Source organism: Hyperoodon ampullatus, assembly GCF_949752795.1.
Source record: "Hyperoodon ampullatus genome assembly, chromosome: 10".
Taxonomy (NCBI): domain Eukaryota; kingdom Metazoa; phylum Chordata; class Mammalia; order Artiodactyla; family Ziphiidae; genus Hyperoodon; species Hyperoodon ampullatus.
In genome coordinates this window covers 64,704,041-64,716,948 of record NC_136923.1, presented here as the reverse complement: position 1 = coordinate 64,716,948, position 12,908 = coordinate 64,704,041, and the positions used below count along the sequence as shown (strand labels likewise).

Below are 12,908 nucleotides of genomic sequence, written 5' to 3'. Positions count from 1 at the left end.
CAAAACACACATTTGGGATATTTTTGCCAAAATCAGTTAGTTAGAAGTAGGTTATAGTTCATGTTATCAAAGCTCCAAATGAAAAGGCAAAGCTCAGCCTAATTCATTAGTGGTGGATGAGCATTATGATTACTGCAGATGGAGGAAAACTGGGTCCTGAAATGTTTGGGAATAACCATTGTTCCGGATTCCATTTCCTATAGTAATCCATTTGAGTGATGAATAGTAGGTCATCATGAAATAAACATGAAAAAAAAGTGAAAATGAGATGACTGTTAAATGTAAGCTAGACAGAAATGACCAGAGCATTAAAGAAGTCACTCTGAGAAGTTAATATAGTCAGTAGTCGAAGCTTAATGTAAAAAGCCCAAAGATTATCCCATGATTGGATTACCTGATGCCAACAACATCAGCTTTTCAATCAGAAATGCAGTTAATTAAGTGTATTTCTGGTCCACCTGGTAAAAATGAATCCATGTACAGAATTGTCTATATATTATCACTATCAGTTAGTCAGGAATAATTTATGAAGCTATTCCTAAAAAAAATTTACTTAGCTCCTAGTCTGACCTTTAACCATCCCATAACCTAGCCTAGATGTCATTTTCTATCCACATCAGTACTTCTATTCTTCAGCTCTCCTGAACTGTCATCAAAGTATACACGTTATACCTTTGCATCCCTTGTCCTTGATTCCTCTGTGTGTGATTCTTCTCTCTTCTCAGCCTATCTACATGTGGCCATGGCTACTTGATTCTCTAAGCTCAGCCCAAGCAGTACCTTTTCCTAGAGACATTCCCTTTGAAGAGGACTTAGTCTCTCTCCTATATCTTTGTCATTTTCCTTGTAGTTTGTAGTCTTTTTAGAAAATCTCCAATATAACACCTTTTCACCTGATTATAATGATGGATTTTATCTTTCTTCCTCACTAGACTGAGAACTATTTGAAGTCAAGGTCTGTCCCTTGTTCATTTCTGTACCTCTAGCACTTAGTAGAGTGTCTTGCATATACATGAGGTTCAATAAGGTGTATGAAAAGCATAAATATTTAAAAGTTCACATCTTTGAAGTCCTTGCTCAGATATTGACTCCTTCATGAAGCCTGCTTTGGTTCCTTCAGTGAAAGCAAACTCTCCCTCAATATAATTCTGGTAGCTTTTTCTGTACATCTTCTATAACAATTATCTTATTCCAGCATGTATTATAACTATTTAGGTTCATGCCTTATCTCACCTAACAGATTGTAAAGTTTTTAGAGGTAAGGTCCACGTTAAGCCCATTTTTATTAAACGCTTTTTTTCTGTATAGTGGTTACTATATTATCTTGAACAAAGTCAGTATAAATATTGGGTTGAGTGTATTTTGTGTTCCAAATACTTTTGCTGAGGTGGCATGTTTAAGCAAAAGTACGTTATGTTAAAAATCATTAAAGAATTTAAAATTTTAAAGTGTAAGTCAAAATTAAAAAGACTGTATAATATAAGCAGTTGAATTAAAAGCCTTTCAAATAAAATTCAGAAAGAAAAGAGTAATGTTTTTGAATGTTATTGTCTTGAATGTTGGTGTAGGTGGCTAAGAATTGACTTTCCTAGGGATAGTATTAGACTTAAAAGAGAGGTGAATATACACATATAAAAACAGAATGATTTGTCTGAAAGACCTACAATAAAGCCTGGAGCTAAGACAGTGACTGTGGGAATAAAAAGAGGGACTTTGTGGGGTAGAATGAACTGGATTTGTTCACTGACCATATATGGAAAAAAAAAATCAGTGATGAATGAAATTTATAGCCAAGGAAATTAAATGAATGTTGGCATTAACTGAGGATAGAATAACGGGTCTTAGGAAGGGATAAGAAGAGATGAGATATCTAATGTTGAGTTTGAGATGCCTGGTGGCAGAATGCAATGCTATCAAGAAAGAAGCTGGAAATATGAATCTGGACATAGGAGGGAGATGGGAGACTGGAAATATTTCCTATATGAGCTGAAACTATGAGAATGGAGCTGTTTACTCATGGAAATAATGCAAAACAGGAAGACACAAGATACAACGCAGGACACAGTCAAGTATAAAGGGCCAGTGAAAGATGAGAAGCCAAAGAAGGAGGCTGAGAGGGGACCAAAGGAGGTGGAGAGAGGGGTTTCATGCAGGGAAAGCTAAAGAGACTTTCGACTAAAAAGTAGTTTATAAATGAGGCCAAATACATAAAATATATAAACATTAATTAATCAATAATTTAAACGTAGCTCAGTAATGTTTTCTTTCTAAAACTCAAATGAATCTGATATCAATCATATCCATTCGGGAATACAAAATACCAACCGTGAAAGAACATTCTGGCGGCATGACATGTTTTGAGAATGAACATGGAATTATCACATAGGAATCACATGGTTCTCCCCATTTTATGCCGGGAGGCCTCCTGGAGAATGCAGCTTTCCTCTCCAATATTGTACTTTCATATTTTCTAGCTGCCTTGACAGATTTTCTTACTGTCCTGCAGCAAGTAATTCTGCCAAGTGGGACAGCCAAGTTAATATATGCTGCTGCTTGATTTAGAGAAGATTAAAAGCTAGGAGATCAAGAGGCCAAGATCAAAGGTAAGGGAAGGATCAAAAGGCCTTTTGCTGATAGACTTGGTGGTGAAGCACTAGGGGTCACTGCAGGGAGGTGCCCCCTGCAAGGAAGGGAGGGGACCCTCTCCTGCATGATTATTATTAGAACCAGATGTGTAGAGATGGGGCTAGGGAAGCGGGGTCTGACCTGGCCGCTGTCTCAATTTGGGATATGGGAGCCCTTCTGCTCTCCCAGGTTAGAGCCCAGAGTCTGGCCCTGTTACCTGCTTGGACACACACCTCCTCTGGGCACCTCCTCCTCTGGGAGAAGGGATGAGGTTGTCTGGCATCTGACCAACTCTGCTCTGGAAGAGCAGCCTGGCACCTTCTACTAAAATATTATTCTATAATATGATTTATGAAAATAATATAATATATAACATGATAGAAAATATAAATTTAATACAAGTCAAAATAAAATACAAAACAAAGCCAAATAAAGTAGGGCCTTCAAAGTCCATTAAATATAGGACTTAGGAGGTCATTTGGTGACCTTGATGGGAACAGTGTGAGTGGGGTGATGGGGCAGAAATCAAGTTGAGGAATGGATAAGTAGTGAAAGGGAGATCACACATTAGAGAGATGGTATGAAAAAGCAAAAATGAGACTGGCAACTTATGGTCACACTCCTCTGGGCAGTTACTTGAGGTCGTAAACTTTAGTGTCCTCATTTGTAGAATGGGGTGATGCTATCAACCTTCCTTGCAAAGATTAAATATATGGCCTAAAACAGTTCCTGGGCCACAAGTGTTCTCAGGAATGATTCACTGTATCTAAAAAGTTGGAAATGGCAGCATGTTTGGGGGCACAGTGTAAGGAACGTGGGAGGAGGGAAACATTTTATATATTGGTTCAAACATAGCTTGGATGTCAGAACGGAAGAAAGGACACGAAAAATAAAATCAGTAGAACTAGCGGTGACCAAATAGAGGAGGTTCTTACAAAAAATTCTGGGAAACTTGGACATTGGCACACATATTAATTAAGAACCTAGATTTTAGGGATCCGTGGAAAAGAGATTGCAACAAATTATTTGGACAGGTCATCAGACATAGAAACCTTTTTTTATAGTCATGGGCCTTTGTTTTATAGTGAAATACCCTATTCATACCAGCACATTGTATCAGAATAGCCTTTATATGTCTCTCTTACACCAGTAGATTTGTGAGCCCTCTGATGACAAAAAATCTCGCCTTCTGTCCGCATCACCTAACTCCAATGCCTGGGACACTATAGGTACTAAGAAAGTATCTGATGAATGAATGATCCTCCTTTTCCCATGACCCTGTCATATAAATAGGGAACAGACATCATTACATAACTCTCTTAATTTACAGCAGAGAAAAATTATATTAGAGGAGGGAAGACAACCTAGGACTCCAGCCTCATAGCTTGGCTGTTGTTGTATTTTGCCTATTAAAACACATTGTCCATAGCTTTTGGCTTAGGGATTTAGAGCTTGAAGACTTTGAAAAAAGCTGGGAGGTTAAACTTCCATGTTAGTTCTGCTAACTGCTAGTCTTCTGCTAATCTAACTGCTGAGAAGACTAGCTTGGAGCCACAGGTTCCTGAAAAATGGCATGTTTCTATTAAAATGCAAGGAAGTCATTTGTACATGCCCATTTGCAGGATGACTTCCTGACTGCATGCAGAGCAGAGCTACATGGGGCCCAGCAGCAAAAAAAACAAAACAGGAGTCTGTCTTGCATAGCAGGTGGGAGGTCATCCAAGTAGTAACGCAGATTCTGGCTGGGCCCACTCGATCGTATAATTGCCTTGAGGTAGTTGAGATGATTAAAAATGTAGAGGCCCTCATTCTTTTAATTAATATACATACCCCTGACCAACTGATTTTATTGCTTTAACAACCTTTCTCTAGTGCTCTTCCCATTGCCAACTCCCCATTTCCTTTCTTGTTTAGGGTGAGTATATGATTCCATCCTATTCCACCCACTTAACCTACGTTGTCACCGCCCATGGTGAGTGACACTGGACACACCAAGGAGAGTTCCTCTGACTCAGTGGGGGACCCTGGCTCTACTCTGATGCTGGCAGAATCCCTGTGATGCCTCGCTGGTGGTTGGTTGCTTCTTCTGGTTGAGATCAATTGTACCAATAGCCCGAGGTGCAGAGGAAGTACATTATGGAAAATCAAGTTGCTTTGACAATTTCAGCAGAAGGGTGAGGAAGACTTTTAAAAGGAAGGTCTCCCGACTTTTGGTATCAGAACTCAAATGTTTGTCTTGCTGGTGAGGAGAAGACGGGCCTGTGGATCTAAGAGCCATCATTCTCTCCATCCTCATGCCCAGAGTCTGGAGCAGAATAAGAGGGGACAACTGCGGAGGGAGGTGATGATGCCACTGTGGAGGGAGGTGTCAGGATGTGACACCACAACCCTCCTCTTTGGCTTTCTGTTCCTACACCCACTAGACACTTTATTTCCTCATTCCTGCATGAAGGTAACATGCCAGACATTAGACACTAGGGGAGTAAACTTTAAAAAAACAGTACCTGCCTTCAAGGAGCTTGGAAAACAGTTGCACCTGAAAATAATGACAATGAAAGGTGACAGGTTCAAGGAACAGTGGAACATCTAGAGGGAGGACACCTAGATCATCCTGGATCACCAGGAAGGGTTCACATTGTCTGAGCTGAAATGTGAAAGATGAGTAAAAGTGTTCTTGGCTGACAAACAGGGCCCAGGCATTCCAGACAGTGAGGACAGCCAGGTAAGTACTGACACACAAGAAGAGGGTGGAAAAGAGAAGGAGTATGATAAGGGTTCATCAAATATACTAGGAAATACACTAGGAGAGAGAGATGATATGGAGGCCACAGATAAAACAGTTTTGAAAAGGAGGAAGAGATTGCTAGTCAGGTTCTGTAGAGAAATCAGAAGAGATAAGGGATTCAAGTGCCTGTGGGGCTTAGGAAAAAATAAACCATTGTAGACATTGGTGATAAGAGTTTCTGCAGAAGAGCAGGGGTTAAAATCTGTTAAGAAGTCGGGGGAAGTATATTACTCTTCTGTTGTTGCATAACAGATTTCCATAAATTTGGTGGCTTAAAAAAAAAACACCTATGGGGCTTCCCTGGTGGCGCATTGGTTGAGAGTCCGCTTGCCGATGTAGGGGACACGGCTTCATGCCCCAGTCTGGGAGGATCCCACATGCCGCGGAGCGGCTGAGCCTGTGAGCCATGGCCGCTGAGCCTGCGTATCCGGAGCCTGTGCTCCGCAGTGGAAGAGGCCACAACAGTGAGAGGCCCGCATACCACAAAAAACAAAAACAAAAACAAAAACAAAAAACCCACCTATTTATTTTCTCCAGGGTTTTTTAGATCAGAGGCCTGGGCACAGCTGAGCTGGGTCTCACAAGTTTGAAATCAAGATGTCAAGTTCATCTCACCTGGAAGCTCTCCTAAGGGAAGGGTCTGCCTCTAAGTTCCCCCATGTTATTGGCAGAATTCATTTCCTTGAGGCTGTAGAATTCATGGCAGCTTGCTTCTTAAAGCTGCTACCTTGCGCTTCCCTGGTGGTGCAGTGGTTGAGAGTCCGCCTGCCGATGCAGGGGACACGGGTTTGTGTCCCGGTCCGGGAAGATCCCACATGCCGCGGAGCGGCTGGGCCCATGAGCCATAGCCGTTGAGCCTGCGCGTCCGGAGCCTGTGCTCTGCAACGGGAGAGGCCACAACAGTGAGAGGCCCACGTACCGCAAAAAAAAAAAAAAAAAAAGCTGCTACCTTGATCTCTAGTTTTCTGACCCTCTTTTAAAGGTCTCATTTTATTAGTGTTGCCATGTCCGAGCTCGTACTGTTCACCGCATGTCAGGCTAATAAATTGAGACATGAGTTATTGGGGCCAGGAATAGCAACTTTATTTGGAAAGTTAGCAGACCAAGAAGATGACAGACTAGTGCCCCAAAGAACCAGCTTCGCTGAGTTGGAATTCAGTCTTCTTTTTTCTAAAAAGGGGAGGTGGTTTGGTTAGTTGTTGCAAACTTCTTGGTGTTGGAATCCTTTGCTCTTGCAGCTGTCCACATAGGTCTGTAGGTCTGGTCACAATGTTCCTATAAACCTTCAACAAGACAGATGTTATTCTGTTCTGCAACTTTTTATCTCTATATGAATGGAAAGGTGTTACACCTTTAAAAATTAGAGCCTTGAGAATGGGCTATCCTGCATATTTCAGGCTATAGGCAACATTCTTAACTTGTAGCTAAATCAATAGATACACAGGTTAAAATAAAAGAAACACATCCAATATGGAGTCAGATTTGTTCTTCCCTATTGCATTAGGGCATGCCTACTCAGGAGGATCCTTTATTTGATTAAGTTAAAGTCACCTGATTAGGAACCTTAAATACATTAGCAAAATCCCTTCATCTTTGCCAGGTTCTATTAGCTAGAATCAAGTCACAGTCTCCATCTATACTTAAGAGGAGGGGATTAAGGCAGTGTGTGTGTGGGGTGGCTGTTTGAGAAGTCACTTTAGGGTGTGTTGGCCAGAATAAGTAAGGAAATCAACACAGTGATGGTAGGGACAGGTGTGACTGAGAAGAAATCTACATAGACCTGTAACTAGGGTATTTACAGGCACCACAGATCTTGGTGCATATGTGTGCATGTGTTTTTATCAGATTTCGTTGCTTAACAAACAGTGTCAAAATTGTGTTTTCAAACAGCAACCATCTATTTAGCTCAAAAATCTGCAGGTCAACAATTTGGCTGTGTTCAACTGGGTGGTTCTGCAGCTCTGGGTCAGGCTCGGCTGATCTTTGCTGTGGTTCACTTATGGGTCTGCAATTGGCTGCTGGGTCAGCTACTGGCTGGTTAGCTGTCTGGTGGTTGGTTAGCTGAGATGTGTACTGGCATCTTCCAGTGGACTAGCCTGGGCTCATTTACATTGTGGTGATGCTCTGCAGTCAGCAAACCAGTAAGCCCCAATGCACAAGTGCTTTTCAAGCCACTGTGTCTTGTATCACATTTGCTAACATCCCACTGGTCAAAACAAGTCATATGGCTAGGTAAGGTTAGAGGGTGAATGAGGAAAAGGACTTTGCCTTTCTTATGAAAAGAGTAGAAAAATGTGGATATTTTTACAGTATACTACATGATAGTTATTATTATCTTTTTAATGATGGGAAGTATTCTGCTTTATGTTAGTATGAGAGAACAAGTAAAAAAAAAAAGGATGAATATGTAGCATACAGGGGATAGTTAATGAAATGGGATCCCTGAGAAGGCAAGAGCTGCTGGGATTCAGAACACAGAGAGAAATTTACTCTTAAAAAGGGAAAATACATTATTTTTCTTTAGAATGAAGGAAAGGGGATAAGAATAGGTCTAGAAAATATTTAATTTTCCCAGTAATCATAATCTTCCTTGGAGAAAAGGAATCTCAGTCATCTGTTGCACACAATGAGGGAGGTTCTGGGAAAAGGGTTAGTGTGTGCTAACTTTGTGGAAGGCTGTTGTTTAGAACAGGAGAGGAAACTGAGGTCAAAATATAAGAAAAGAAAAAAAGAATCCCAAACGACCCACAAAAAAAGCTGAGTGGTACACAGCCCAGCTGAGACTATAGACCTTAAATTTTTGATGATACCAATTTACAGTGTCTTACCCAGCCCATTTGTGAATTAGAAAAAGTTACCCCCTCTGCTTAGTGTAGGAAAGTTCAGCCCCACTCTCAGCTGGTGCCCTTGTACAGGACAAGTTCTTAAATCAAGTGCAGTGGCCCTCGGTTCTGCTATATTTTTTAAATAGCAGCTTTAAGTAGACTAGGTCTAGGACTGTAATTGATTTAAGAATAATGATTTGCCAAGTGGATTGGCAAAAGAACAAGATAGCTAGAGTGTTGACAATATTGTCAAGAAGTTTGAAATTAAATAAGTATTTCTAAAACCTAAAATGCAAAATACCAGGGGATGAGGGAGATGAGACTGGCTAGGAGGAGAGGGGATCTGTTGTGAAGGAACAATCTTGAGTTCATGGTAGATGTGGGAAAGTATTGGTGGCATCTTGAGCATCGGTGTGTTTTGATTAGATTTTTAACAGGTCAGTCTGAAGATAGGTGCAATTGGGTGCAACTAGAAATAGGAATACCAAAAGGATGACTTGAATTGTTCAGGTAAGAAAGGCTGAGAATCTGCTCAGTCACATTGTAAGTGTCCATCAGTGAGAAGAGGACAGATCAGCAGGTTTGTTTAGGAGGCCAAGGTGCTATAATGTAATGATTGCATGCAAGGACAAAGGAGAATCAGGAGTTTCTGCCGTGCAGAAATGGTACAGATTCAGGAAAAAGAGCACAACTATATGGACCAACATGGTTCAAATCTTGGGAACTATTCAGACCATCAGGCAGCAGATCAGACATTTTGGCTTTTATTCAGATGTTTTGGAATCTCATGGACACATTAGGAAAAACTGAATATACACAGAAGCAGTTAATTTTATTTATTTATTTATTTATTATTGAACTATAATTTATTTACAATGTTGTGTTAATTTCTACTGTTCAGCAAAGTGATTCAGTTATATATTCAGTTTTTTAAATATTCTTTTCCATATGGCTTATCATAAGATACTGAATATATTTCCCTGTGCTATACAGTGGGACCTTATTGTTTATCCATTCTCTCTATATATAATAGTTTGCATCTGCTAATCCCAACCTCCCAGTCCATCCCTCCCCCAACACCCTCCCTTAGCAACTGCAAGTCTGTTCTGTATCTCTGTGAGTCTGTTTCTGTTTCATAGATAGGTTCACTTGTGTCGTATTTTAGATTCCACATATAAGTGAAATCATATGGTATTTGTCTTTCTCTTTCTGACTTACTTCACTGAGTATGATAATCTCTAGTTACATCCATGTTGCTACAAATGACATTATTTCATTCTTTTTTATGGCTGAGTGGTATTCCTTTGTATATAATACCACATCTTCTTTATCCATTCCTCTGTCTATGGACATTTAGGTTGCTTCCATGTGTTGGCTACTGTGAATAGTGCTGAGAAGCAGTTAATTTGAGATTGACTAAAATGACAAGGCAGCTATACTACAGAGACTGGTTGTTAAAATAACTGATAGCCTCTATTATGCATGATCCAATATGGATTTAAGATTAAGACCATCCACTTGATGAGAGCAGAATATTGTAAGCATCCTCTGTTACAGAGATTACTGTGAATGTATTCAGAGCTCAGGATAGTTTTTCTAGGAGAAGAGAGTTTTGAAAATGATTTTGGAGGAGGTATGTGGTAAGGGGGCTCAGGGAATCAGAAGAGGGCTGGGGATTGGAGAACATAGTCAGGGGTGATTTTAGACAGGTGTCTGAAGCAAAGACATCAACAAATATCAGGTTAGAAATAAATGGTGGAGAAGACAGAGAACAGGTTTGAGAGAGAAGGAATTAGGGAACCTAGAGAACAGAACAGAGGTTATTAATGAGAGAGGATGAAAAGATTGATATAATTTGTAGGCATCATCAGAGAAGTTTATTATCATCAGTAAGGGATTTACAGGAAAGAACTAAAATAAAGGGCCTATTTCGAGCTACTTGACTGAACATTTGACAGGTATCCATCCTTTCTTCCTGCATAAAATTATTCATGTCTTTACTTGCTCTTTTTTTAAAGTTATTAATAAAAGGAACTCAGGAAAATGAATCTTTTTCATTAAAAAATTCATTCCCCTCTCCTGGGAATTTTATAAAAATATGGTGTCACATTTTTATATTAGTATAAATTAGGATAACATCAAATTAGAAAAAAAATATTGAAAATGCTTATTAATACATCAAATAGGAAAATATAATAAAAAACATTCTTAGACTTTTCAGAATCTTTTCATTTGAACTTTTCTTAGAAGTTCTTCAATAATAAGCTATTAGAAAGTACAGTAAAATACAGAGTTACTTATATTAGGTAAGATATGACTTCATGTAATAGAATGTTTGGTAATTAGAAGCCATAGTCTTGGGGAAATTGGAGGGAACAGTCGTTTCCTCTGATGAGACCCTCAAAATTGCAGTCCTGAGATTTTAACATGATAATTTGGTGGATAATCAGGATGAATTAATGAGTTTGTTATATAAACTGAAGTTATTTGGAAACATGACTGAAAAGGTAATGGAATTTTTGTGGCTGTTATTAATTTACAATTTTTTTATAACAAAAACTATGGCATAGCATGCAGAGAGAATGTACATAGCCTCGAAATTTCTTCGTTCCTTCCATGAGGACAGACCAATCATAGGAAACAATTAGAGAAGACCTTTCACTTATGGCTAAACACATGAGTTGGTTTTACAAATACTGGATAAGCCGAATTGTTTTTAAGCAAAACTTATGTGAGGGAATTGTTAAGCATGATTGAATTCTGTTTGATTTTCAATTATTGATGATTTTCAGATATTCTGGGTTACATGCCAAAATTATTCAAAAATAATTTATGTGGCAAGAATTCTGTGTTGCAAATACACAAATGAATTTACATATAAAAAGAAAAGAATATTTTGGGTACATTTGCTCAGAAACTTAGAAGTTTGGGGTGAGTTTGAATTTATCAGTTTTAAATATTTTTAGAACTCAAAACTCTATGATATGAAAATCTTTGCATTAGGTCTGACAGACACCTTCTTAACATGTTATAGAGCAAAATCAAGAAATATCTTTTACTGAGTTTATAAATGAAGCTCTTGCTAAGTTTAATTATTATGGTCGTACACTTTTCTGCTATGTAATGTGATGTATATAATATTATTATACAACTTAATATAACTTAATAAATTAAGTATATAACTTAATAAATACAAATTAATATTTTGAATAACAGATATTCCCTAAATTCTGTATTAGGCACAAATATTTTCTTTTCTCTTATGGATCAATAGACTCAAATCAATAATCTTGAAGGGAAACCTCTGTTTAAAAGATTTGGCTTTAGAATCATTTATAATTTCTGTATTTGTCTTAAAGTACTGGATAATTTTAAAAATAGCACAAGAATAGAGCTACTCACTTATTTTACAGGCTCTCCCTAGCTTCTCTTGAAAGTGGTACATTATTTCTTTATTTTCTTTTTATTTGATGTGGGATTGGTGGCTTGCATTGTTTCAGGCAGATTAGATGAACCTATTTGCAAGGCACCTATAGAGACGTAGACGTAGAGAACAGACATGTAGACACAGTGGGGGAAGGGGAGAGTGGGATGAATTGGGAGATTAGGTTTGACATAAATACACTGCCATGTGTAAAACAGATAGCTAGTTGGAACCTGCTGTACAGCACAGGGAGCTCAGCTCGGTGCTCTGTGATGACCTAGATGGGTGGGATGGAGGCAGGGGTGGGAAGGAGGTGCAAGAAGGAGGGGATATATGTATACATATAGCTGATTCACTTCATTTTACAGCAGAAACTAACACAACATTGTAAAGCAATTATACTCCAATTAAAAAAAAAAGATAAAGTACTCTGGCTTCTTTCCATATGAAAGAGTATCTATTCATTCCTTCCAATATAACTCACATCATTTGTTAACTGTTCATTCTGGCAAGTAATTAGGGAAAATATTTTTCATAAGCTAAAACTCCCTCTCTGTTTCAGCCTTGGCTTTCAGTCTCTCAGTTTGTCACAGTTATGTTGATGTTGAGCGCTGCATCTTTTGAATTCTGGGCATTATTTTCAGGTTTACCATATGTAGGAGTAGTCCAAGTTTTTAGAATTTTTAACATTCAAAGTGTGGTAAAGTTTTTAAGGATTGTAGTCATTATTATTATTATTATTATTTTGTTTTTGTTTTTTTTTTTGTTCGGTACGCGGGCCTCTCATTGTTGTGGCCTCTCCCGTTGCGGAGCACAGGCTCCGGACGCGCAGGCTCAGCAGCCATGGCTCACGGGCCCAGCCGCTCTGCGGCATGTGGGATCTTCCCGGACCGGGGCATGAACCCATGTCCCCTGCATCAGCAGGCGGACTCTCAACCACTGCGCCACCAGGGAAGCCCTGTAGTCATTATTATTATATTATGGTTTATATTCTTGCAATGGAAGAAAACCTATTTCCTTTTCCAAAGTGCATTTTGAAATTTATATTGATGGTGATTTAAATCTTTTCAAATCATGCAATTCCAAAAGAATATAACTCTTTTAGATTTTTGTCAATGAATTATTTTCCAAAGGGAGACACGCAAATACAATTTTATATTGATGTTCATTCTGGAGAATAAATGAGATATAGTATCTAAGAGTTCACTGTTTATTTATATTTTATTTCAAATTCAAAGCAATGCCTCAT

At 38.8% G+C, this 12,908-nt stretch overlaps 1 protein-coding gene across 1 annotated transcript in view; it reads left to right on the top strand.

Moving 5' to 3' along the window:
- MLIP (muscular LMNA interacting protein) overlaps positions 1 to 12,908 on the top strand; it is a gene marked incomplete at both ends in the record, with an annotated part of 294,935 nt that overhangs the window by 129,120 nt on the left and 152,907 nt on the right. The window lies entirely within an intron of this gene.